This window comes from Schistocerca gregaria, chromosome 3 (assembly GCF_023897955.1).
Source record: "Schistocerca gregaria isolate iqSchGreg1 chromosome 3, iqSchGreg1.2, whole genome shotgun sequence".
Classification (NCBI taxonomy): Eukaryota; Metazoa; Arthropoda; class Insecta; order Orthoptera; family Acrididae; genus Schistocerca; species Schistocerca gregaria.
The window spans coordinates 375,576,294-375,601,030 of NC_064922.1; the positions used below are offsets into that span (position 1 = coordinate 375,576,294).

The window sequence follows — 24,737 nt, forward strand, 5'->3', positions numbered from 1 at the left end:
CAACGATACTGCAATGATATTCTGTACCCATTCATAGGTGAACTTATGTTAAGTAAAATACTGAACGGTTATTTTCAACAAGATGGTGCAACCGCGCATACAGCTCACGTTTCAGTGTCACTGCTTGCTGATGTTTCCGGTGATAGCATAATTTCACAGGAACTATGGCCTCCACGATCGCCTGACCTAACACCACCCAACTTTTTCTTCTGGGATGCAGAGAAAGCAATTCTCTATAAAAACAGTTCAAAATTGAGCGATGAATTGAAGACTGCAATATCCACTTTCACTGCTTCTGTTACAGACGGAATGTTACAGCTTGTGTTTGGAAACATGAGTAAGCGAATTGAATTGTGTATTCAACAACAGGAGGGACATTTTCAACATTTAATATTTAATGTGAAAATTTGTTAGTAAAAATGAATATTCAATAAATCACAACTTGTAGTTCACTGAGTTTTATTTCGATATATTCACTGCTACATACGACACGCGCCGCTAACAATCATATGGCATCGCGGAGAAACTTTTTGAACGCCCCGTACACACACGCTGCTGGCACTCGTAAGACCTGTAGTATCACGTGCTGTGACGTAAGCACCACGGCCTGCCTTTCTTGTGGGCCTCGTCTGCACCACCTTGACGATGCTGCCACTTTTAATACATTTTTCCTTCCTTATACTTGAAGCAGGGCGAGCTGTCGTGGAAACTTTCTTCTTTTGAGTCACAAACCCTTTAGATTGGGAATGGGGTCAGCACGTGGCGTTTATGTTCGCTCGAACTGCTCGGTATACGTAGTACTGCGTTAAGTTTAGCAGATGTCAATAAAACCACTTTAGCCGCGTATAGCGCCTTGACGCTCGTTCAATCATTCAATGCTCGAATTGCTCGACAGTTTGCTATTAGCTTCCCGAGTGCCGCTCAGTCACCCGCCGGCCACTGTGGCCGAACTGTTGTAGGCGCTTCAGTCAGCGCTGCTGCTACGGTCGTGGGTTCGTATCCTGCCTCGGGCATGGAAGTATTTGATGTCCTTAGGTTAGTTAGGTTTAAGTAGTTCTAAGTCTAGGGGACTGATGACCTCAGATGTTAAGAGCCTTGGGGTTTAGAAGCATTTGAACCATTTTCAGTCGACCGCTGTAGGATAACGACGCGTGAACGGTAGATGGAGGAGAGTGCGAAAGCACAACTTCATTAGAAATAATATATGCTGAGTGCGAAAGGCGGTAGACATGGCAATGTTTGGGGGAGAATTTCGTTTAGTGACGATGAGGATGTCGGCTGCATGTACTGTGGCAAGTGCTCTGCTCTCCTGTCGTATTATTCCGTACGAATTTACTGATCGGAAATACGCAAAACGTCTCAGGAGTTTGATATGTTTGTTTTCAAGATTAGCATGAACAGCAGAAGTAGCTGAACTTAATTGTTTGAGAAGCTCAGTAATATGCTTCTGTAAATTCAATTTTTCGTCAGTAGGTACACCAAAAATTTTTTCAGTACTCTGACCTATTTACTGACACCTGCTTATACTCTATATCAGTTACTGGTATGACTATTTGTTGTACAAATGGTTCAAATGGCTCTGAGCACTATGGGACTTAACATCTAAGGTCATCAGTCCCCTGGAACTTAGAACTACTTAAACCTAACTAACCTAAGAACATCACACACATCCAGGCCCGAGGCAGGATTCGAACCTGCGACCATAGCGTTCGCGCGGTTGCAGACTGAAGCGCCTAGAACCGCTTGGCCACACCGGCCGGCTTGTTGTATAGAACTGAACGTAACGCGTTTCTTTTTCAAAATTTAGGGAGAGTCCATTTTTAGGAAAATAACTACTTATTGTGTGAAAATATCATTTACAATCTCTTCTGTTCCTTCGTCTCTAATGGGATTTATTATAACAGTAATTTCGTGTGCAATAAGTACCAATTTTGCTTGTTCAACGTTAAGTGGAAGGCCATTCAGATATAATTTGTAAGGGATAGGAGTGCATCCAAAAAGGAATCCTGTGTTACCCCTTTGTGATTTTTTTGGCCCCAGTCTCTAAAATTTTCTACTTCTCCGATATTATCCGAATTATTTAGCACTACTTTTTGCATTTTGTTTGTTTAGTATGCTTCAAACCACGTGTGTGTAAAGCCACTGCTTATATAAAAGTTGGGTTTTTCTAAGAGATTATCATGATCTACACAATTAAACGCCTTGGAAAGATCACAAAAAATCTATCTGGTGATATTTTATTATTTAAGGGTGGTAGTATTTGATAAGTGAATATATATATATATGGCATTGTCAGTCGAACAACCCTTCTGGAATCCAAACTGTCATATTATAAGTGCCGGCCGCAGTGGCCGAGCGGATCTAGGCGCATGAATCTGGAACCGCGTGACCGCTACTGTCGCAGGTTCGAATCCTGCCTCAGGCATGGATGTGTGTGATGTCCTTAGGTTAGGTAGGTTTAAGTAGTTCTAAGTTCTAGAGGACTGATGACCTCAGATGTTAAGTCCTATAGTGCTCAGAGGCATTTGAATGATGTTGCTGCACGGGATTAGCCGAGCGGTCTGGGACGCTGCAGTCATGGACTGTGCGGCTGGTCCCGGCAGAGGTTCGAGTCCTCCCTCGGGCATGGGTGTGTGTATTTGTCATTAGGATAATTAAGGTTAAGTAGTGTGTAAGCTTAGGGACTGATGACCTTAGCAGTTAAGTCCTATAAGATTTCACACACATTTGAACATTAGAATCATGTTATAAGTAAATTGTTTTCACTTATGTGTGCGACTACTCTTGAGTACATTATTTTTTCGAAATTTTCGGAAAAAGATGTCAGCAAGGAATCTGGACAATAACTGTTTAATTTTGTCTTGTCCCTTTTTGTTACGAAGTGGTTTAATCATCATACAATAAAAAAATAAATACTGATAGTTGAATGTAGCTCGTGTGTCACTTCTGGTATCCTTCTTGTAGACGGGTGTGACCTTCGCGTTGTTACAACTACTGGGCAGAACCAAGAATTATCGTAGAAAACGCATTTCCAGTCAAGTGGTGCGGTCTGTTTCGCTCCACGTGGCAGAGCAGTTCTGTTTTGCATTTTATGGGCGCCGCCTGGCTGCCCCGGAGTGGTTTCAGCATTGGCAGCAGGGAGTGCGCCGGCGACATTGTGCGCAGCGGGAGCTGTCCCAGTCCCTGCGCTAGTCGGTCGGTCGGCCGCCGGCGCTGCATTCCTGTGCAGTCATGCGGCCAGGCGCAGCCGCTCAAAGCGACGCCGACGCCGGCGCCGTGACGCGTCGCGACGCCACGCCAAGACTGCTGGTGGTCCCAGTGGCCACCACGCCTCACTAGCAGAGCGGCGCCGCCGAGCATACAAACTGCGTGCCCAGCCCTTCAAAGCATTCCACACGGTCCTCCATTGTGCGCTGAAATACGCATGATAAGAAGCGTTGTCGAAAGTTTTAATAATCACCCTGAAAAGATTAAGCTGTTTTTTCGTGGTGTCTGGTCTTTCGAACATGCCTGAAAGAACAGACGCAATTTGATCCCGCAGCCACAGTGAATCAAGGTACAAAGTAATTGACGACAATAACTGCCACTGGGCATTGATTTAAGACGATGGGGGAACTTCCTGGCAAATTAAAACTGTGTGCCGGACCGAGACTCGAACTCGGAAACTCTGCCTTTCGCGCTCAAGTGCTCTACCGTCTGAGCTACCCAAGAATGACTCACGCCCCGCCCTTACAGCTTGACTTCTGCCAGTACCTCGTCTCCTACCTTCCAAACTTTACAGAAGCTCTCCTGAAGGAGAGACCCCAATTCTGGCAGAGGTAAAGCTGTGAGGCCGGGGCGTGAGTCGTGTTTGGGTAGCTCAGGTTGTAGAGCACTTGACCGCGAATGGCGGAGGCCCCGAGTTCGAGTCTCCGTCCGGCACACAGTTTTAATTTGCCAGGAAGTTTCATATCAGCGCCCACTTCACTGCAGAGTGAAAATCTCAGTCTGGAAACAATGAGGAATGTTGAAAATTTGTGCCGGACCGGGATTCAGACCCGGGTCTCCCGTTTACAAGACAGACACGCTGACCACTGCGCCATTCCGGACAGAGTGATGATCGCAACTGCACGGACTTCTCTAGCACGCCTCCCGTCAGACCCTATTTCTCAACTGAGCGGGCTTTCATTATGAATTTGCATACATTACGTGACGGTTTCCGCAAAAAAAACTGATGTGTAACACTATCGACCTATCTTGCAGTAGGCAACGCCTAATCTTCGGCCTGTCATAGGTGTGCCAACGGCCTTGCCGCAGTGGTAACACCGGTTCCCGTCAGATCACCGAAGTTAAGCGCTGTCTGGCTGAGCTAGCAGTTGGATGGGTGACCATCCGGTCTGCCGAGCGCTGTCGGTAAGCGGGGTGCACTCAGTCCTTGTGAGGCAAACTGAGGAGCAACTTGATTGAGAAGTAGCGCCTCCGGTCTCGGAAATAGAGGTACGGCCGGGAGAGCGCTGTGCTGACCACATGCCCCTCCATATAGACATCCAGTGACGCCTGTGAGTGAAGGATGACACGGCGGCAGGTCGGTACTCTTGGGCCTTCATGGCCTGTGCGGGATGAGTATCATAGGTGTGTTTATATGTGTTGTTTGGTTTTTCCGAGTCCAAATCCTAGTGTTATTGCGATTCACAGGTCGAAAGATTGAGAACGTTGCTTCATGTAGTCATTGTCAGCATTTATGGAGGCCAGCATGGAATGCTTACCACAGAGGATGATCGTTTGGCAGTAAAGCTTAGATCATTTACACTTTGTCGGAAAAAAAGACTGGGTCACTTATGCAACACTTTATGGACAGCTGATTTCGTTTCCTGCAGTTCGCGTGATTAACGACGAATTTCCTTCTGGTGACAGCGTTAAAAGGTGCTTGAGACAAAAGGGTACGTCCACTTCCAGAAAGATATTTGACACTGAGTGTCTTTTTAAATGTTTTGAACCATTTCATTATGCATGTTTTTGACGATGATACCCTCCCACACTAATTCCGCAATACCTTTGACACAGATCTGAATCGTGGATACCAGATGGCACACTGAACTACTTCTGACCTGCCGTCATTTGGTTGCACTCTGCAACAAAGGAGCAAGGACAAAACTTTTGACACCTGTAAACGTTTTACAAGAAACCACGATTCTATATCAATAATAGTTTCCAGGTATTGGGATTTTGAAATGAACACGTGGCTCTATCCACACCAATGTCTGTGCAGTCGTAGTACTCACAGACATAACTGGGGCGCAGTTCCGCAGAACACCACTAGAGGAGTCAAAACGAAATATCTCTCCCCACTTATGAAGTGTCCTTTACGTATCGGAGAAGCGAAGTATCCAATGACTACAAAATCATTGAGCCACACTTGCAATCTTAACTCATACATATACCTTGATCCAACACCTTGTACGGATATGAAATGGAACGATCACATAGGCTCAGTGCCGATAAAGTAGGTGGCAGACTCCGATTTATTGACAGAATACCAGAGAAATGCAATTAGTGTACAAATCACTCGCACGACCATCCTAGAATATTGATCAGGTATGTGGCATCCTCTCAAATAGGACTAAGTGGAGGTAGTGAACGTACAGACAGAAGGACAGCACGAATTGTCACTGGTTTCTTTGACCTGTGGGAGAGTGTCACAGAGCCGGCCGTGGTGGCCGAGCAGTTGTAGGCGCTGCAGCCTCGAACGACCGCTACGGCCGCAGGTTCGAATCCTGCCCCGGGCATGGATGTGTGTGATGTCCTTAGGTTAGTTATGTTAACGTAGTTCTAAGTTCTAGGGGACTGATGACCTCAGAAGTTAAGTCCCACAGTGTTCAGAGGCATTTGAACCATTTTGAGAGTGTCACAGAGATGCTAAAGAAACTGAACGGGCAGGCACTCCAGATTAGATATTAACTAGCCCGAGAAACCTTATTTTCAAAGTTTCGAGAACAGGTTTTAAATGATGATTCAAGAATAGACCCCTTACGTATCCTTCACGTAGAGGTCTTTGGGAAAAAATTAAATCAATAACAGTGCGCACGGAGATTTTTAAACAAGTAGTCTTCCCGAGATTCGCACAGGAATTGGATGGAAGAAACCCAGATAATTGGTATAATGAGAAACTCTCTCTGCCCCTCGCTTCACAGTAATTTGCAGAGTAGTGATGGAGAAGTACATTTAAAGCACTACTTGTACCACTCTGAGATCTTATCAAGATCTGATTGAATATTTGTGAAGGTTTTACAGACAATTCTCCATTAAAGTCGGATTTTACTATTGTCTGTAAGGTCATTAATACACGACATGGAGAGTAAGGGCCTCAACACACTTCTCTGAGACAAGCTCGATAATATTTCCAAATTTTTCGATCACCCCCTACATAACTGCGATCCACCTAGCAAGATTCTCATTCGCAATTTTCTTTTGTCTCATCTGTGATAGTACTGCAACTAATAAGGGAAGCGTGATATTGAGTCAAACGGTTTTCGGAAGTCAAGGAGTACTTCATTTACCTAACTGCCCTAACGCATAACTTTCACAATGTCATGTGAGAAACGCGCGAGTTGTTCCGCATGACCCACGTTTTCGACACCCATGCTGACTGGCAATGAAGAAATCATTCTGATCGAGGTACGTGATTACTTTTGCGCTGAGAATAGGCTCTAAGATTCAACAACAGGTGTGTCGAAGAGATTTTGTGGATACCTCCTATTGACCGTCTGACAGACGTTTGTGATCCGTGCTTTCTTCCAACTGCTGGACCGCAAACTTTGTACAGAATCAGAAATCCTCTGGAATATTTTCAATTTTAGCGATTTCAGGTGTTTCAAACGCTACTGACACTAATATTTATATCATTCACTTCTGCAGAGATGCAAGAATTAACCTGGACGTTAGAAACGGATTTTCTCTTGTAAAGCAATATGATACTAACTAAATAATTAGTGCAATTTTATTAATCGTAATCGATGTTTTTAGAAAATCTGCAGCTATGTCATTGATGATTCAAGGAATAAAAGAGTGCACCTGCTCCATTTTTTCACGCATTGCATGACTATTTTCGAGAGTTTATTCTCATTATCAAGTGTAAATATTTACGTTGGTATTACCGACAGGTTGTAATTAAAGTGTACCACTAACAGAGGTCCTGTGTGGGCTGCAAGCATCGGGTGGCAGCGCAGCTTGGTAGATATTCTAATGCATTAAGGCGAAACTGATTTACACAGGGAAAAATTAGTTCCAATTTTGGCCACCAGATGCAAATCAAGTGCTGTACAGCAGCTCGTTGACGTCTGTGGTGCTCACATTAAGCAAGCTGTGTAAGCGTCGGTCGATAATAACATCAACATTATGCGTTTCTCACTGACTTGACCTTTTCTGCCCTGCTTCCATTTCCTAACCCTATACATATGAAAACATTTCTGTAAGTCTTTCCTGCATTCAAAGCGGCAGATTCGCAGCTGGTGGCGAAAACTGGAACTAATATTTTGCCCTCCGTACCGCGGTTCCACATTAACTCATAATAATATCTACCACGTATCGCTGCCGTTTTATAATTACAGCCCACATTGAACCAATGTGCGTAGCTGCACTTTAATTACAACCACTGGGTACTTTGTGATACTTGCGTGTGTGTTGTTGTGTTTCTCCTATCATGTAATGATCTTTCTGAAGTCTTTATAAAATCGGACAAAATGGTGATGTTAGCATATAGTATTTTTGTCTGTCTATATACAGGTACTGTGCCTCCTGAGCTGTGCACAAATCCACACACATGCAAACCGTCTCTCACATTGTTTTCTGATGTGAAATCGAAGTCGTACAAAGATATGACGACGGTATGGCTTCCCAAACAGTCTGAACACTGTAATCCACGAAGACTGGAACACCTCTGATTCTATCCAAACCGTGTGAGTAGCTGTACTGTTGTAATACCTTTGCACTGTATTAGAATTTCACGTAAACAGTGATATGGTGAGCGTTTGCGGATTCTGTACTTGTAAGTAGACAGACAAAAAAACATTATTATCTAACAATCGCATGTAAAAAAATCACGAGATTTAGATTTTCAGACCGAAGTAAAACCACAAAAAGACAACTGCAGAGCAGGAGAAACAGGAAACACACTCGCAAACTCACAAAAAATGCCGTATTAATGAGAATAGTTTTTCGAAACGCTATGCATAAATAAATGTAACTGGTGCGGTGTTGAATGATTTAAATCATAGATTACTAATGGCTTGCGCCTTAGGATGTCAGTGAGAGATACAGCACCGAGGATTAATCGCTTAAACTAACGATACTGCAGTCCTTTACTTAGAAAATCCACACGCGCACTGTACTTTTCCGAAGCTTGCAAAAGAGAGAGAGGGCCGTACCGCATGCATGAGGATGCGCCACTGAGGAAGAGAGGCGGCCTTGTCGTCGCCTGTGTTTCTGCGCGCCTTCCGAGAAGTGCAGCACGAGTGCCGGCTGGCGGTGACGCTGAAGAACTGCGCCTTTCACGCGGCCAGTTTGCCGGCGCCAGTAGCGGCCGCCATTCCCACGCCACGCGCCTCCTGCAGCCTGCCGGCCCGGGATCGAGTCGCCCTGCGACGCCACTGGCCCAACTACTTGTTACCACTGCCGTCACTCCCACTCAACTTGCCGAAAACAGGCGCTGGCGAGCATTTGTCTTTCGAAAATTAGTAACATATTGAAACGACGTTTGTTGCAATGCTGAAAAATAATAATGAAATGAATAATTACATAACGAATCCACAGGAAAAGTAAAACAATAGTGTGGCACACATCAACCATTCTGAAAAAAATGTTGATCGCATATTCGCAGATGCGGGAGAGCTGTTTAGAACAGTGATGTGGTGTGTGACACTGTTCCACAACGTACTCTTTTGGGACGGCCAGTTCGATTTCTGGTAGGTCTATCAAATATTGGTGTTTGTGATACGACGCTCACCTTTTAAGTTTCTACAAGCGACCGCTTTATATGTGACCCTACTGGGATGAGTCTTGTTTTAAGCCGGCCGCTGCGACCGAATGGTTCTACATCTACACCCATACTCCGCAAGCAACCTGACGGTGTGTGGCGGAGGGTACCCTGAGTACCTCTACCGGTTCTCCCTTCTATTCCAGTCTCGTATTGTTCGTGGAAAGAAGGATTGTCGACATGCTTCTGTGTGGGCTCTATCTCCCTGATTTTATCCTCATGGTCTCTTCGCGAGATATACGTAGGAGGGAGCAATACACTGCTTGACTCTTCGGTGAAGGTATGTTCTCAAAACTTTTAAAAAAATCCCATACCGAGCTACTGTGCGTCTCTCCTGCAAAGTCTTCCACTGTAGTTTATCTATCATATCCGTAACGCTTTCGAGATTACTAAATGATCCTGTAACGAAGCGCGCTGCTCTCCGTTTGATCTTCTCTCTCTCTCTTCTATCTGGTGCGGATACCACACTGCTGAGCAGTATTCAAGCAGTGGGCGAACAAGCGTACTGCAACCTACTTCCATTGTTTTCGGATTGCATTTCCTTAGGATTCTTCCAATGAACCTCAGTCTGGCATCTGCTTTACCGACGATCAACTTTATATGATCATTCCATTTTAAATCACTCCTAATGAGTACTCCCACATAATTTATGGAATTAACTGCTTCCAGTTGCTGACCTGCTATTTTGTAGCTAAATAATAAGGGATTTTTGTTTCTATGTATTCGCAGCACATTACACTTGTCTACATTGAGATTCAATTGCCATTCCCTGCACCATGCGTTAATTCGCTGCAGATCCTCCTGCCTTTCAGTACAATTTTCCACTGTTACAACCTCTCGATATACCACAGCATCATCCGCAAAAAGCCTCAGTGAACTTCCGATGTCATCCACAAGGTCATTTATGTATATTGTGAATAGCAACGGTCCTACGACACTCCCCTGTGGCACACCTGAAATCACTCTTAATTCGGAAGACTTCTCTCCATTGAGAATGATGTGCTGCGTTCTGTTACCTAGGAACTCTTCAATCCAATCACACAATTGGTCTGATAGTCCAAATGCTCTTACTTTGTTCATTAAACGACTGTGGGGAACTGTATCGAACGCCTTGCGGAAGTCAAGAAACTCGGCATCTACCTGTGAACCCGTGTCTATAGCCCTCTGAGTCTCGTGGACGAATAGCGTGAGCTGGGTTTCACACGACCGTCTCTTTCGAAACCCATGCTGATCCCTACAGAGTAGATATCTAGTCTCCAGAAAAGTCATTATACTCCAACATAATACATGTTCCAAAATTCTACAACTGATCGAGATATAGGTTTACAGTTCCGCACATCTGTTCTAAGTCCCTTCTTGAAAACGGGGATGACCTGTGCCCTTTTCCAATCCTTTGGAACACTGCGTTCTTCTAGAGACCTACGATACACCGCTGCAAGAAGGGGGGCAAAGTTCCTTCGCGTACTCTGTGTAAAATCGAACTGGTATCGCATCAGGTCCAGCGGCCTTTCCTCTTTTGAGCGATATTAATTGTTTCTCTATCCTTCTGTCGTCTATTTCGATATCCACCATTTTGTCATCTGTGCGACAATCTAGAAAAGAAACTACAATGCAGTCTTACTCTGTGAAACAGCTTTGGAAAAAGACATTTAGTATTTCGGCCTTTAGTCCGTCATTCTCTGTGTCAGTACCATTTTGGTCACAGAGTGTCTGGACCTTTTGGTTTGATCCATCCACCGCTTTGGCATAAGACCAAAATTTCTTAGGATTTTCTGCCAAGTCAGTACATAGAACTTTACTTTCTAGGCGCTTCAGTCCTGAACCGTGCGACTGCCAAGGTCGCAGGTTCGAATCCTGCCTCGGGGATGGATGTGTGTGATGCCCTTAGGTTAGTTAGGTTTAAGTAGTTCTAAGTTCAAGGGGACTGATGACCTCAGATGTTAAGTCCCATAGTGCTCAGAGCCATTTGAACCACCTTGTTTTAAAAATTATCATTTGTTATTGTCAGAACATTAACAGTAAATACACTGGCTGAGTAGTCTGTTTTTAGTGAGAGTGTATCCCTCTCAGTCCTTATGTAGCATACAAGCTACACCCATCTTTTATTTTAGGTCAAATTTTTGACCGGAGCGACAACAAGATCCCCTAGAAATTGCGCAGTCAGTTCTTGTCCGAATTTTCTTAGCAGATGAGTGAGGACTGGAGAAAAGTATCAATCGACCAGCATGAGACCCAGTTTTGCAAAAAAATGTTTAATTGATTGAGAGTCACAAGGATAATTCAGAAGAACTTACTCAAAGAGGTATGGATGTATATATTCCTGCAGCATCACGGGGTTCCCGCGTATCCTACTTATCAAGTAACTCAACTCCCAAACGTAACATTCACTGTAAGAAGTATAGGCGGAAATGGTCACATTTCTTGGCCACCAACTTCGCCGGACGTTACCCCTCTAGGTTTTTCTTGTAAGTGATTCAAAGGTGCGGGATAGAAAGAAAAAGTCAACACAAGAGACGAATTTAAGGGCTCATTTCAATAGCAGTACAAGTCCATTACCTCCAATTTTCTGCTTATAATGCTTCTGAAATTAATGATCCAAACAAACAGAAAGAAAGGTTCATCTCTAGTAAGAAGCCATATGCTTGAATATTTCTGGTATCTCAACTGCAGATTGTTCAGCGCCCATTTAACTTTAGAACTCTGTATCACAAAATGGTTCAAATGGCTCTGAGCACTGTGGGACTCAACAGCTAAGGTCATCAGTCCCCTAGAATTTAAAACTACTTAAACCTAACTAACTTAAGGACATCGCACACATCCATGCCCAAGGCAGGATTCGAACCTGCGACCGTAGCGGGCGCGCAGTTCCAGACTGAAGAGCCTAGAAACGCTCGGCCACTCCGGCCGATCAAAATGGACAAAAATGGACTTGTACCACTATTGAAATAAGCCCTTCAATTGATCGTGCGGGCTATGGATAGTACTGTCGACACAAAGAGATGCCAAGACGATCTCAGTAGAGCTACACGCAGAGTTGTTACGATAATTCGAAAGTGCATTGTAGTTGGAAGTGTAATTTATGATGATTAACTTGTGACTTACTTCTTTCCTTTGTTCAACACCTTCTGTGAGCATTAGGTTGGGTAACACTATCAGCTGTAACTCTTAACCAATGAAAACTGGACATATATTGGGGAGAGTGAACTTGTATTCGTCAATTTACCACCTGGTCAAATATAAGGGGCAGTCAAATGAAAACGTAACACCTGTCGCAAAGGGACCGTGGAATGGTTCCATACAAAAGTAATAACGAGACGCGTCAAGACATTTGTTCCACTGGAAGACGAGACGATCAGTTCCTGTTTCATCGAACGTGCTGAGCCGCTGGCGGATCGACAACCATTCTTGTACTTCCTCGTTCTAGTGAAACTGATGACTACGCATGTATTTCTTCAGGTGGCCAAAGTTGTGAAAATCACACACTGAAAGATTCGGGGTGTACGGATGATGTTGCACGTTTCCCAATCAAGTTTCTGAAATGTAGCTTTCGTCCGACTGGGAGTGTGGGGGTGTTCGTTATAGTGCTACAATATGATTCCGTCCGACAGCATTTCAGGGCGTATCGACCCTATAGTGCGTCGCAGTTTCTGTAGAGTGTGTTCGTAGCTCTGCGCATTGATTATGTGATTATGATTCAATACTCGAGTAACTCGACGAGCAGAGGGCCCCCGCAGTAGAAGAAGGAGGTCACCATGACCTTACAGTAACCTGTGTGAACAACTTCGGATTTCTTTGGCAGTAGAGATGTGCGTTGTTTTCACTGTTGGTTTTGCCAATTACCTTTGGGTTTACGGAATGCTACCGTACGGAACAATCCTGTAGCGTGATAATGCCCATCCCCAAACTGCCAACCGGACAAGCAATTTGGTTAGGAAACGCTGCAACATCCTGCACACAGCTACGATCGTCCAGCGCGTGATTTTCACATCTTTGGCGCCCTGAAGCAAACGTGCGTGGACGTCGGTTTCAGTCGAAAGAGTGGGTGCGAATGAGCGTCCATCAGTGGCCCACCACGTTCTATGAAGCAGGAATTGATTGTCTCGTCTTCCAATGGGATAAACGTCTAAACGCATGTAGTGATTACTCTTGAATGTAACCATTCCTTGGTCCTGTTGCGGCGGGTGTTCGGTTTCCGTTGGACTGCCCCTGGTGTCAGCGCACACTCCGCTGTAGAGTGAAAGTTTCTTTCCTGGAACAGTGCTCCAGACCGTGGCTAAGCCATGCCTCTGAATTATCGTTTCTTCCAGGAGTGCTAGTCCTGCCAGTTAGGCAGTAGAACTTCTGTGAATTCCGGAAGGTAGGAGATGAGGTACTGGCGGAAGTAAAGCTATGGGGCAGATAGTGAATATCGCTCGGATAGCTTAGTTAGTTGTACATTTTTCCGCGTTAGGAAAAGTTACTGGGTTCGACTCCCGGTTCGGAACACAGTTTTAATCTGCCAGCAAGAACCACCTCCTAAAATATTCACTGTACCTCCTGTAATACCCTGTATACAAGGAGAAAGACCACACAAATGAGAAATTTACAAAGATAAAAGTCTGGACTCAGGATAATCGAATCCTCCTTTTTCTCAATAAGAAAAATGTGAGAAATTATGTGAGAAGAGAGAAGACGGTTGAAATGTTGGGGGGCGGGGGGGGGGGGGGGGGAAGAAGCAGTGAATTAAGTTGGAATGGCTAAGTGGAGATCAGTAGGGAGAGATAGAGAGATAGAGTAACAGAGGTACAGAGGTTGCGTTACGCCTGCTGCCTTGAGTATTGGAACTGCAGAACGGTGAGGTCCGCGAAGTGTGTGAAACGGCAGGCGCTTATAAGGCGAGGGTGTCGCGTGTGAGACAGGGGCGCCGTACCGCTGCCAGGGCGGGCACGGCTGATTGGCGGTTCCTGGAAGCCGGCGTGCCTACATAGCCACCGCACTGACTCCTTTCACCGCACCCGCAGCGGCACTGTGCGAGCTCGCTTCTGGGAGCACCCGAGCTCGGCATATCGAAGGCGCCGGTCGGCGCCTGCTGTCTGAGCCAGACACTAGTCTCGTTTAAATACGTTTCGTCGTTGGAGAAACAATGCAACGCAACTGACTTCTCCCATTTTCTGGACGTCGGTCAGCTGGCATACTTCACTCAGCGCACCTGCTATTAATATACGATTGCCGAATTCTTTACAATGAAAATGTGTCTGAAAGAATCGCCCGTAAGAAGAACGAAGTAAAAAATCTAGACTTTGAGCAACTGCAAAAGAAGAGATATGGAGCGGGAAAAGAGAATTAAATCCACTTCAAATCATATTATCACCAACTGTTGCCACGATTGGCGTCCTGCTGTGCGGTCGAATAGACAAAACGGGGAAAATATTCCAGCATTTACTAAGGATTTCTTCAAAAGCAGCGTATTTTTAAATTAATTATTGTTATCGGTATTCAATGGGAAATTTCATTATTTCACAAAATCTAACGACGTTGTATTCCAGAAGGTTATTCCGACGATCTAAATCCCAGGACTGTTACCTGACAACACGCTTAAGGCTTCGAAACGTGTCATTGCTAACAAATATAAAGTTTAGTGAATGGTTAGAGAGTATTTTGTTGGATTCACAGTCACAGATCCAGCGAAAAGGCTTTTCTTTTAATTGACTTTCGCTTAAAAGTAATTTTTCTAAATAACAACCAATTTATAGGTACATATCGTTCTCGAAAACTCAGTAGTGAAGGACCTGGTTACGGGTCCAAAAGTGTCTGGTTTAATTCCCGGTCAATCCTAGGGTTTCACCTCTGCCAATGTTTCATAATGGGAAAAATGTCGACTTGTACCCCAATTCGTAGTTCACATCGAACTATGGGCCCCCTGTAACTGCCTGAGTATATCAATTCAAAGCCGAATAAGAAATAGCAGTGCCTTTGTTATTAAAATGTCCGATGCAAAGTTCCTTCGGTCATGCATTCGTCTGTGTACGAATCACAGCCAGAGTCAAACTTCCATATGACGTCATCGACGTGTCACAACCAGCACTAGTACATTACGTATATTCCCGTCCATGAAGGAAATGCTTATTGATTGTCGAGGGCCTGGTACTGGAGAATAAATACGAAATAGAGATGCTTGTTTTACCAGGAACTCCGATGCAATGTTCCTTGACATGCGTGCATCATACTTCTTAAGGAAACAGGCACTGCTCTTTCGTATTTATTCGCCAAAAGCAGGGAGTATACTTCCGCGCGTGCTTAGGTTGTGACACATGGGCGACGGCATATGGAAGTTTGAGTCTGGCCGTGTTTCATGCACGGATAGCCGAAGCGTTAACGGCTACTGCACAAGTTTTCGTTGTCGTCAATCCAATATGCAGCCTGTGGAGGTTCACATTCGCGGGCCGGTGTGACCGAGCGGTTCCAGGCGCTTCAGTCTGGAACCGCGCGATCGCTACGGTTGCAGGTTCGAATCCTGCCTCGGGCATGGATCTGTGTGATGTCCTTAGGTTAGTTAGGTTTAAGTAGTTCTAAGTTCTAGGTGACTGATGACCTCAGATGTTAAGTCCCATAATGCTCAGAGCCATTTTTGAGGTTCATATTCGCAGTTGAGAATACATTTCCTGTATATGTTCAGTTCAAAAGGCTGGAGGAAGGTAACGGCATACCGGAATATCACCTCTAGCATAGGACTACGTCTGCTCAACAGATGGGCTGAGGAAAGCTTCACCTTTTCAAGTCACAAAACGATCGTTTCTGCCATTGTTGCAGCAACTACCGATGATAGACATGTCACTGTCGGGAAAACAATACCGCGTGACTGACTTCTCATGTTTTATGGATTCTGGTGAATTTTCATACAGTTTTCATACCTGCTGTTACTGCTGGAATGACGAATTATTTACAATTAAAATGAAACGAAAAAAATATGCGTAACTCGTACAAAGTAACTGAAACATGAGGCACGTTCCGAATGTAAGTTTCGTCACTGTTTTTGGAAGAGAGAACGATACACCAGGTAAAATAAACAAACGCCATATGAATCGACACCCGTTGTTGGTTCAACGACGGAAGGGCCATCAGAGGAGAAGAGATGACGCATGCGCAGAGAACCGAAAGAAAGAGAATAGTAGCAGGCCGGTGTACCCGAGGTTATTCCAGTACTCATCACGATGACAGGCGGATGTGTACTGACAACGCGGTCCCCAATCGAAGTGCGGCTGTTATCCGTTATGAGTGGGCACTTAGGACTAGTGTTTCCGTCAAGCACGACGGACCGTGTCTCCTCAAATGGTTGGTCGCTAGTGTTGTCTATTCAGAGAAGCCAGCCAGAGTGTGGAGGTTGAAGGACAGCTTATGGCTGCAGTGTTCTGAGACTCGGAAGTTGTGAGTCCCTTTGATTTCCTCCAGCAAGCGACCATCAATGCGGCACGCTGCTGCTTCACCCTCACCAAACTCAGGTCTGCCATTCGACGACAGAAATCAGGACTCTTGAGTGAAGGTGTTGTAATCCTGGACGACTACGCAGAACCACCAACAGCAAGGCGCTTGGGATAGGAGAGGCTGGAACACCTGGCCTACAGCCTCGATCTTACCCCTCGAACTTCCACCTGTAGCCTGAGTTGAAAGCCGTACTCTCGGGACATCACGTGGTACAGGCAGTGTTACAATTCCTTGCAGCACAGGGCACCGAGTTTTACCAGAGTGGATTCTTCAAATTGATTGTACGCCACGACAAATATCTCAATGTCAGTGGCGACCACGACGAAGAATATTGCAAGGTGTAGACTTCGTCATGCCGCCGACCGATGTGACCGAGCGGCTCTAGGCGCTTCATTCAGGAACTGTGCTGCTGCTACGGTCGCAGGTTTGAACCCTGCCTCGGACATGGATGTGTGTGGTATTATGTTATTTACGTTTAAGTAGCTCTAATTCTAGGGGACCCATGACCTCAGATGTTAAGTCCCTTAGTGCTTAGAGCCACTTGAACCTTTTCTTTTTTCTTTTTTGTGATGCCAATGGTGTACTTACAGAAACCAGATGGCAGTTATAAGAGTCGAGGGACATGAAAGGGAAGCAGTGGTTGGGAAGTGAGTGAGACAGGGTTTTAGTCTCTAGCCGATGTTATTCAACCTGTATATTGAGCAAGCAGTGAAGGAAACAAAAGAAAAATTCGGAGTAGTTATTAAATTCCATGGAGAAGAAATCAAAACTTTGAGGTTCGCCGATGACATTGTAATTCTGTCAGAGACAGCAAAGGACTTTGAAGAGCAGTTGAACGGAATGGACAGTGTCTTGAAAGGAGGATATAAGATGATCGCCAACAAAAGCAAAACGAGGATAATGGAATGTAGTCGGATTAAGTCGGGTGATGCTGAGGGAATTAGATTAGGAAATGAGACACTCAAAGTAGTAAAGCAGTTTTGCTATTTGGGGAGCAGAATAACTGATGATGGTCGAAGTAGAGAGGATATAAAATGTAGACTGGCAATGGCAAGGAAAGCGTTTCTGAAGAAGAGAAATTTGTTAACATCGAGTATAGATTTAAATGTCAGGAAGTCATTTCTGAAAGTATTTGTATGGAGCGTAACCATGTATGGAAGAGAAACATGAACGATAAATAGTTTGGACAAGAAGAGAATAGAAGCTTTTGAAATGTGGTGCTACACAAGAATGCTGAAGATTAGATTGGTAGATCACATAACTAATGAGGAGGTATTGAATAGAATTGGGGAGAAGAGGAGCTTGTGTCACAACTTGACTAGAAGAAGGGATCGGTTGGTAGGACACGTTCTGAGGCATCTAGGGATCGCCAATTTAGTATGGGAGGGCACCGTGGAGGGTAAAAATCGTAGAGGGAGACCAAGAGATGAATACACTAACCAGATTCAGAAGGATGGGGGTTGCAGTAAGTACTGGGACATGCACAAGCTTGCACAGGATAGGGTAGCATGGAGAGCTGCATCAAATCAGTCTCAGGACTGAAGACCACAACAAACAAACAAATGGTGTACTTATTTTAGGAAATAAAGTTTCCGTGCGAAAAAATGACGAATTTTACTTTAGCGTCAGACTCACTGTGATGCTCTTCGCAGACAGTGCTGTTACCTATAAGGAGTTTGCAGATCTGGAATACTGTAGCGAAATGCAGCAAGATCTGCAGAGGGCCGGCAACTGAGGCAGTTTGTGGCAGCTAACAATCACTTTCAAAAACTAATTTTAAAAATGGTGCAAATGGCTCTGAGCACTATGGGACTTAACGTCTATGGTCACCAGTCCCCTAGAACTTAGAACTACTTAAACCTAACTAACCTAAGGACACCACACAACACCAAGCCATCACGAGGCAGCGAAAATCCCTGACCCCCGCCGGGAATCGAACCCGGGAACACGGGCGTGAGAAGCGAGAACGCTACCGCACATCCACGAGATGCGGGAAACAAATTTTCATACTCATAGACTACTTGCAAGTGAAAATTTCTTTCCCTTGACATACATCCATGTCCAAAGGAACTTTGCATCGTAAACAGAATAGCACAGGCACTGCAATAACGTATTCGTATTTCTTTCCCTATCTTCCGAATCGCTGTCTTTGCCTAATGCACCTTCATCGAATGCACCTCGGTCAGAGAACAGAGGGTTCCCGTGGGGAACCAGGATCCCCTGAGCACGTACTCCTGCGGACCTGAAAAACTAATTTCACGCATCAAGATGTCTACGAATCCATAAGAGACCCAGAGAAACGGCAATATCTGAACACAGCCGCTGACATTACGCCATGTATATTACATGAAGAATACGCAGAAACAAGACCGTACAGATGAACCTGACCCATGGGAAGTATTGGACACAGAACAGAACAGAAACACTGACTGTGACAATATCAGTTTGTAATTAACGAGTGATGCAGTGGAAGCAAAATGAACTACACATCGCTAACAGATTGACCTCTAACAGCTCCCAAACTAGGGAACACCAAGAAATAACATCTGTAGACTGTAATTAGCTATAACTATGCTGTGGTGAGTCCTAAATAGCGACGTTAAACCTGTAACAGCTATAGTGTATTGGCGGTACCACTAGGTAGCTAGATCGTATAAAGGAAACAGAAAAACCACAAACCTAGAACGATTCAAGAACTTACATTAAATTAGAACAGAATAGCAATTGGAACAGAACAGAAAACAGACTAAAGATGGCGGCTTCACATTTATTCAGCGATCTTCCCTACAGTCAGTCAATCATTACGATCAGAAATCATTATGCCATACAAAGACGAGTGGCTCGAAGTGTGCTAGGGAGTTTCTCGAGTTTGGAATGGCGCTGTTGGTGGGAAAACATACATTCTACTCTGTTTTCTTTTTTTCCCCTCCTAATCAAATAATTTTAATTTTTATTTTTATAATTTCTCGATCTAAATACAATTTTAAGTTTTTTAATTGTGAAATCATAAGTACAGGGTGATTCTAAAAGGACTTTAGGTCACTTGTTATTTATTTATTTTTTGAGCTTTTCCTCATTACAGAGGCTTATTTCCAACATAATAATTTACTTGGAAATTACAATACAAACAATAAACGTTCTTAAACTATAATCTCAAAATATTTCTCCAGGTGTTTCGATCTTGTGTGTCTTCTTTCTCTGCGCCCATTCTCCTCATTATGTGCTGTACATTTTGGAGACAGGTGGTCATAGGTCGTCCTCTTCTTCTTCTCCCCTCCGGTTCCCACTCCAGTATCAATTTTGGTGTTCTGGTTTTCTCCATTCGTCGTATATGCCCGTACCACTGTAATTTCTTCCTATCCATTACGTCATATATTCTTTCTTTTATTTCCATTCTCCTTATTACTTCAGTGTTGCTTATCTTTTCTTTCCTGGAGATTCTTGCCGATCTTCTCCAAAAGTCCATCTCTAGAGCTTGTAATTTTTTAATGTGCTTCATGTTAATTGTCCAGGTCTCCGTTCCATACAGAACCACACTCTCTAATATGGATTTGTATATTCATTTTTTAGTTTTGCTCATTACATTCCTGCTCCACAAGACTGAGTTAAGCATCCCAATGACCCTCCGTCCGCTACTAATTCTTTTATTGATTTCTGACTCTGATTTTCCCTCAATTTCTAAAATGGATCCCAAATAATTGGAATGTCACTTATTCACAGAATTTTATTGAGACGACTCAGACATGTGGTTAAGGTGTCACCTTGTAGCAAACTACTTCAATCTTCAGTCACTGATTGTTGCAGTACTGAATTCAACCACTAGAAACGACATAAATCTGGAACGTCATTTGGTTAAGGTGCCATTTTGTAGCAAAAGTGGTGTCGGAATTTCGTTCACACTGGTTGGAGCATTCGTCATAATAAATTTCGAGGTCGGTCACGAGTTTCTGAGGCTGTCGTCGAGGAGTGAGACAGAGTCTTCTCCGCAGTCCCAGGAAAGTAACGCATAGTGTGTCGCGAGAGCTTGGGAATTCCTCAGTCAAGTGTCTGGAGAGTGTTATGAAAAAGATTGCACCGGAAGCCATACATACTGACATTGTCACACACCCTTACAGACGCAGGTAAGGAGGGACGTAATCCATTTCATGTCGAAAGGAAGTTGAGACATTGCTTACTCACATGGTTTTTAGCAACGAATCAACATTTCGTTAAAGTGAAGATGAATGTAGGGGATGCTTCATGATGACTCCTCTACTACCTGTATAAGCCTTCTGAATAAAACTGAACATCAAGTAAACTTTTAAAATACATTTAACAAAACAAAACCAGCCCATTTAATAACCTCGGTGGTGAACCACCGATAAAGATAAATATAAATGTAAAAATATCCATTTCTCTCAACTGAAGCCCTGACTCAAGAACTGCTTTTGAGTGTGGAGAGATCCCGTAACATTCAGTAACAGTTTGCTATTTTTGCGATAGCTTTTGCATTTACCTGGCCAATCGGCACAGAGTCAGTTACTCGGTATTTCCTGTTCGGCAACGATTTTGGACAAACAAGTATGCTGCATAAGCTCCATTAACGTACTGAATGTTAAAATATGAAACAACACATAGCAGAAGTTGATTTGCGTAGTATAGATCTAGACATGCTTTACCATGCTTATGATGTCGAAAGCTATCTACTTTATTCTGAAAGTAGGCCAAAACTAACGTATGTAAAAGTGGCTGCCATTATCAAATATAAGGAATACTTATCGATTACTTGTATGACCCTTACTGCGATAGTTGAATGACGGACGTCCATATCATTTTGCACCAACACAATATACAAAACGTACGAAGATGGCCTATTTCCGTTTCCGGGAAGTAAGGCTGAGAAGACGAACTATTCCAAGTATTGACTGAATGATTGAAGGATTTAGAGGCAACAGGAAGATTTATATAGCGTCTATAGACCTGAGAAAAGCATTCGGTACAGTCATTAGGAAAAATACAATGGAAATTAAAAAACATTAAATAGAATATTGGTCTACGTAGAGAAAAGAAAAATTTAAGAACACACAAAGAACAAAATATATGTGTTTCAAAATGAATAAGTTTAGATTACAAATGCTCAGTATGTTCTCCACCAACGACAAGAATAACATCACGTCGATACTCGATTCCTCCCATAATCACTGATGTTAAGGCACTACGGATCCGGTTCTTCAACCCTCCTACGTTCTGTGGTATTGTTGGCGCTTTAACGATGTCCCGAATGAAACTCTACGGGAAGAAGCCACAGTGCGTCGAAACGGTGACCATGGAAGCCATGTGAAACGTCTTTGCACTCTAATCACGGAATTACTCTTCGCAAACTCGGGAACACAACGTAATTTCTGCACGAGATACCCATTTTATAAGATGTAACTGTAAGCAAGCTAACACAAGACAGCTGAGATCTGGCGGCAATGAATATAAACAAGTCAATGGATTCGTTCCTCTAGTAACCGAGACGTGGCCTAGCGGTCGATAGCTACACATGTAACCCCTTAATAAGTATATTCTTTTTCAAATGCACTGTAAAAGCAATGTAGAAGCAGAAGTACGAGTTTTTAATGTCGTTCGACAAGTATGTCACCTGTCCCAGTCCCTATTTAATGCGCCCACAGAACATGTAATAAATGAATGGAAAGAATACGGCATAGGAATCAAAGTAACTGAGAAAAATACAGATGCGTAGGTTTGCCCGTGTGTACCTGAGGTAGTCCCAGACAAAAGAAACTTCCAGAGAATTCTACAAAATGCAGGTGCAGAACTATAACTAATCACATACAGTTTTAGGGTGTAAGATGAAAGAAGGGCGAGTATATATTCAAAACAAAGAAGTACAAATGCAAAAGTAATACATACGAATGAAAGGAAAAACAGTTCAACACTATGATTATTGTAATGATGGAAAAATTGGTTAAAATTTATATTTGGAGGACGGAAAGCTACGCCTGTGAAACATACGACAAGAAAAAGCGAAATCCATTAAAGCGTTCATGAAATAATGCTGGAGGTGTCTGTCAAGTTAAAATTGATGTAAATCCAAAGAACCTGTCCTGAAAGAACACTATAGAGATGTATCGAACGAAGACGTCAGGAGTGGACAGGAAATATAATACGCTACAACCAGTTACTTGCAAAATACTCTAGACGGAACATTACGAGGAAGGTAAGCAAGCCCGAGGAATACCTCGATTGGCATATCCATAAATAATTCAGCAGTTAATAGTTATGCAGAAATGAAGCAACCTTCTAAAGACGTTACCTTGTTATAGATACAGGTGGAGCTCTGCCAACCAATCGAAAGATTAATGATGAAGAAGACAAAGAAGGTCGGGCATGAACTGTCACAAGTTTAACCTTTTCACTAAAACTGGGACCTACGCGTCTCACGAAAGGTTATCAGAAAACCGTCGTGTATTTGACGCATGTTACTGCTACTTGTCAGTGCCTCAAGGGTAAAGGGAAGATTGCTAACTGTTTGCACGAGTCTTATAATTATAGATTGCACCTGTAGGTTGTGCTGCCCTAAGGTTTAATTGTTAACCCTCTGCTCCAGCCAGCCTAAGTGGCCGAGCGGTTCTAGGCGCTTCAGTCTGGAAGCGCGCGACCGCTACGGTCGCAGGTTCGAATCCTGCCTCGTGCATGGAGGTGTGTGATGTCCTTAGGTTAGTTAGGTTTAATTAGTTCTAATTTCAAGGGGAGCCGGCACGGTAACTCAGCGTCTTCGGTCAGTGGGTTAGCTGCCCGCTGTAATAAAAAAAAACTGAGTTAATGGATCCACGATGAACTGAAACGGGTGTCTTGCGACGTCCGCCCCGAGCGGATAAAACGAACGAAAACTAACGAAAACGAACGAAATGGGATTTTTTTTTAAAAATAAAAGGGGACTGATGATCTCAGATTTTAAATCCCATAGTGCTAAGAGCCATTCGACCCTTTTGAACCTCTGCTCCATATTGTCGCATGGGGTTAGCTCATGCCTCTAGATAGGCAACCCAATGAACACATTTGCAAAGCAGGTTGTTGTCACGCCTTTCCGAACAATTTCTGTCAATGGACTGCACGCACGTACTGACGTCTGCATGCGTCGCAAACGATGCCTATTCTGAACACGTGTTCTGTGGGTCCACAACTTGGACAGGTGCTCTCTCCACTAATGTGTGTCTGTTTGCTTCACGTCTTACAGTAAGCCTAATATCTGACGACCTCCCTAAGGTGACGAAAGTTATAGGATACTTCCTAATATCATGTCGGACCTCCTTTTGTCAGGCGTAGTGCAGTAACTCTACGAGGGATGGACTCAACAACTCGTTGTAAGTCCCCTGCAGAAATACTGAGCCAAGCTGCCTCAATAGATGTCCATAATTGCAAAAATTGTTGCCGGGGAAGGATTTTGAGGACTGATTGATCTCTCTGTTATGCCACATAAATGTTCGATGAGGTTCATGTCGGGTGACCTACGTGGCCAAACCATTCGCTCGAATTGTCCAAACTGCTCTTCAAATGGTTCAAGTGGCTCTGGGCACTATGGGAGTTAACATCTGAACTTAGAACTACTTAAACCTAACTAACTTAAGGACATCACACACATCCATGGCCGACGCAGGATTCGAACCTGCTACCGAGCGGTCCAGACTGAAGCGCCTAGAACTGCTCGGCCACTGCGGCTGGCTGCTCTTCAAACCGATAGCGAACAACTGTGGGTCGGTGAGTTAGTGTATTGTCATCCACAAATATTCCATCGTTGTTTGTGGACTGAAGTTCGTGAATGGCGGCAGATGGTCTCCAAGTAGCCGAACATAACCATTTCCTGTCAATCTCCAAGTAACCGAACATAACAATTTCCAGTCAATCTCCAAGTAGCCGAACATAACCATTTCCAGTCAATCATTGATTCAGCTGGACCAGAGGACACAGTCCAATCCGCGCAAATAAATCTCACACCCTTATGGAACCACAACTAGCACAGTGCCTTGTTGACGACGTGGGTCCAAATTTTGCCGCACTGTTCTGTCGGATAGGTTCGTCGTTCGTCCCACATTGACCTCTGCCGCTATTTCACGCAGTGTTGCTTGTCTGGAAGCACTGACAGCCGTAAGTAACCGCCGCATCTCTCGGTCATTAAATGAAGGCCGTCAACCGCTGTTTTGACGCAATGGGAGGCATTAATTGCACTTTTGTGTTATTGACACATTATTGACATTGTGGATCTCGAAATATTGAATTCTCT

The 24,737-nt window shown here is 44.0% G+C and overlaps 1 protein-coding gene and 1 pseudogene across 1 annotated transcript in view; one reads left to right on the forward strand and one right to left on the reverse strand.

The window, feature by feature from the left end:
- Window positions 1–24,737, reverse strand: part of LOC126355185 (noggin-3-like) — a 555,371-nt gene that overhangs the window by 494,103 nt on the left and 36,531 nt on the right. The gene's annotated exons all lie outside the window — the stretch shown is intronic.
- On the forward strand, window positions 4,278–4,395 carry LOC126357339 (5S ribosomal RNA; annotated as a pseudogene).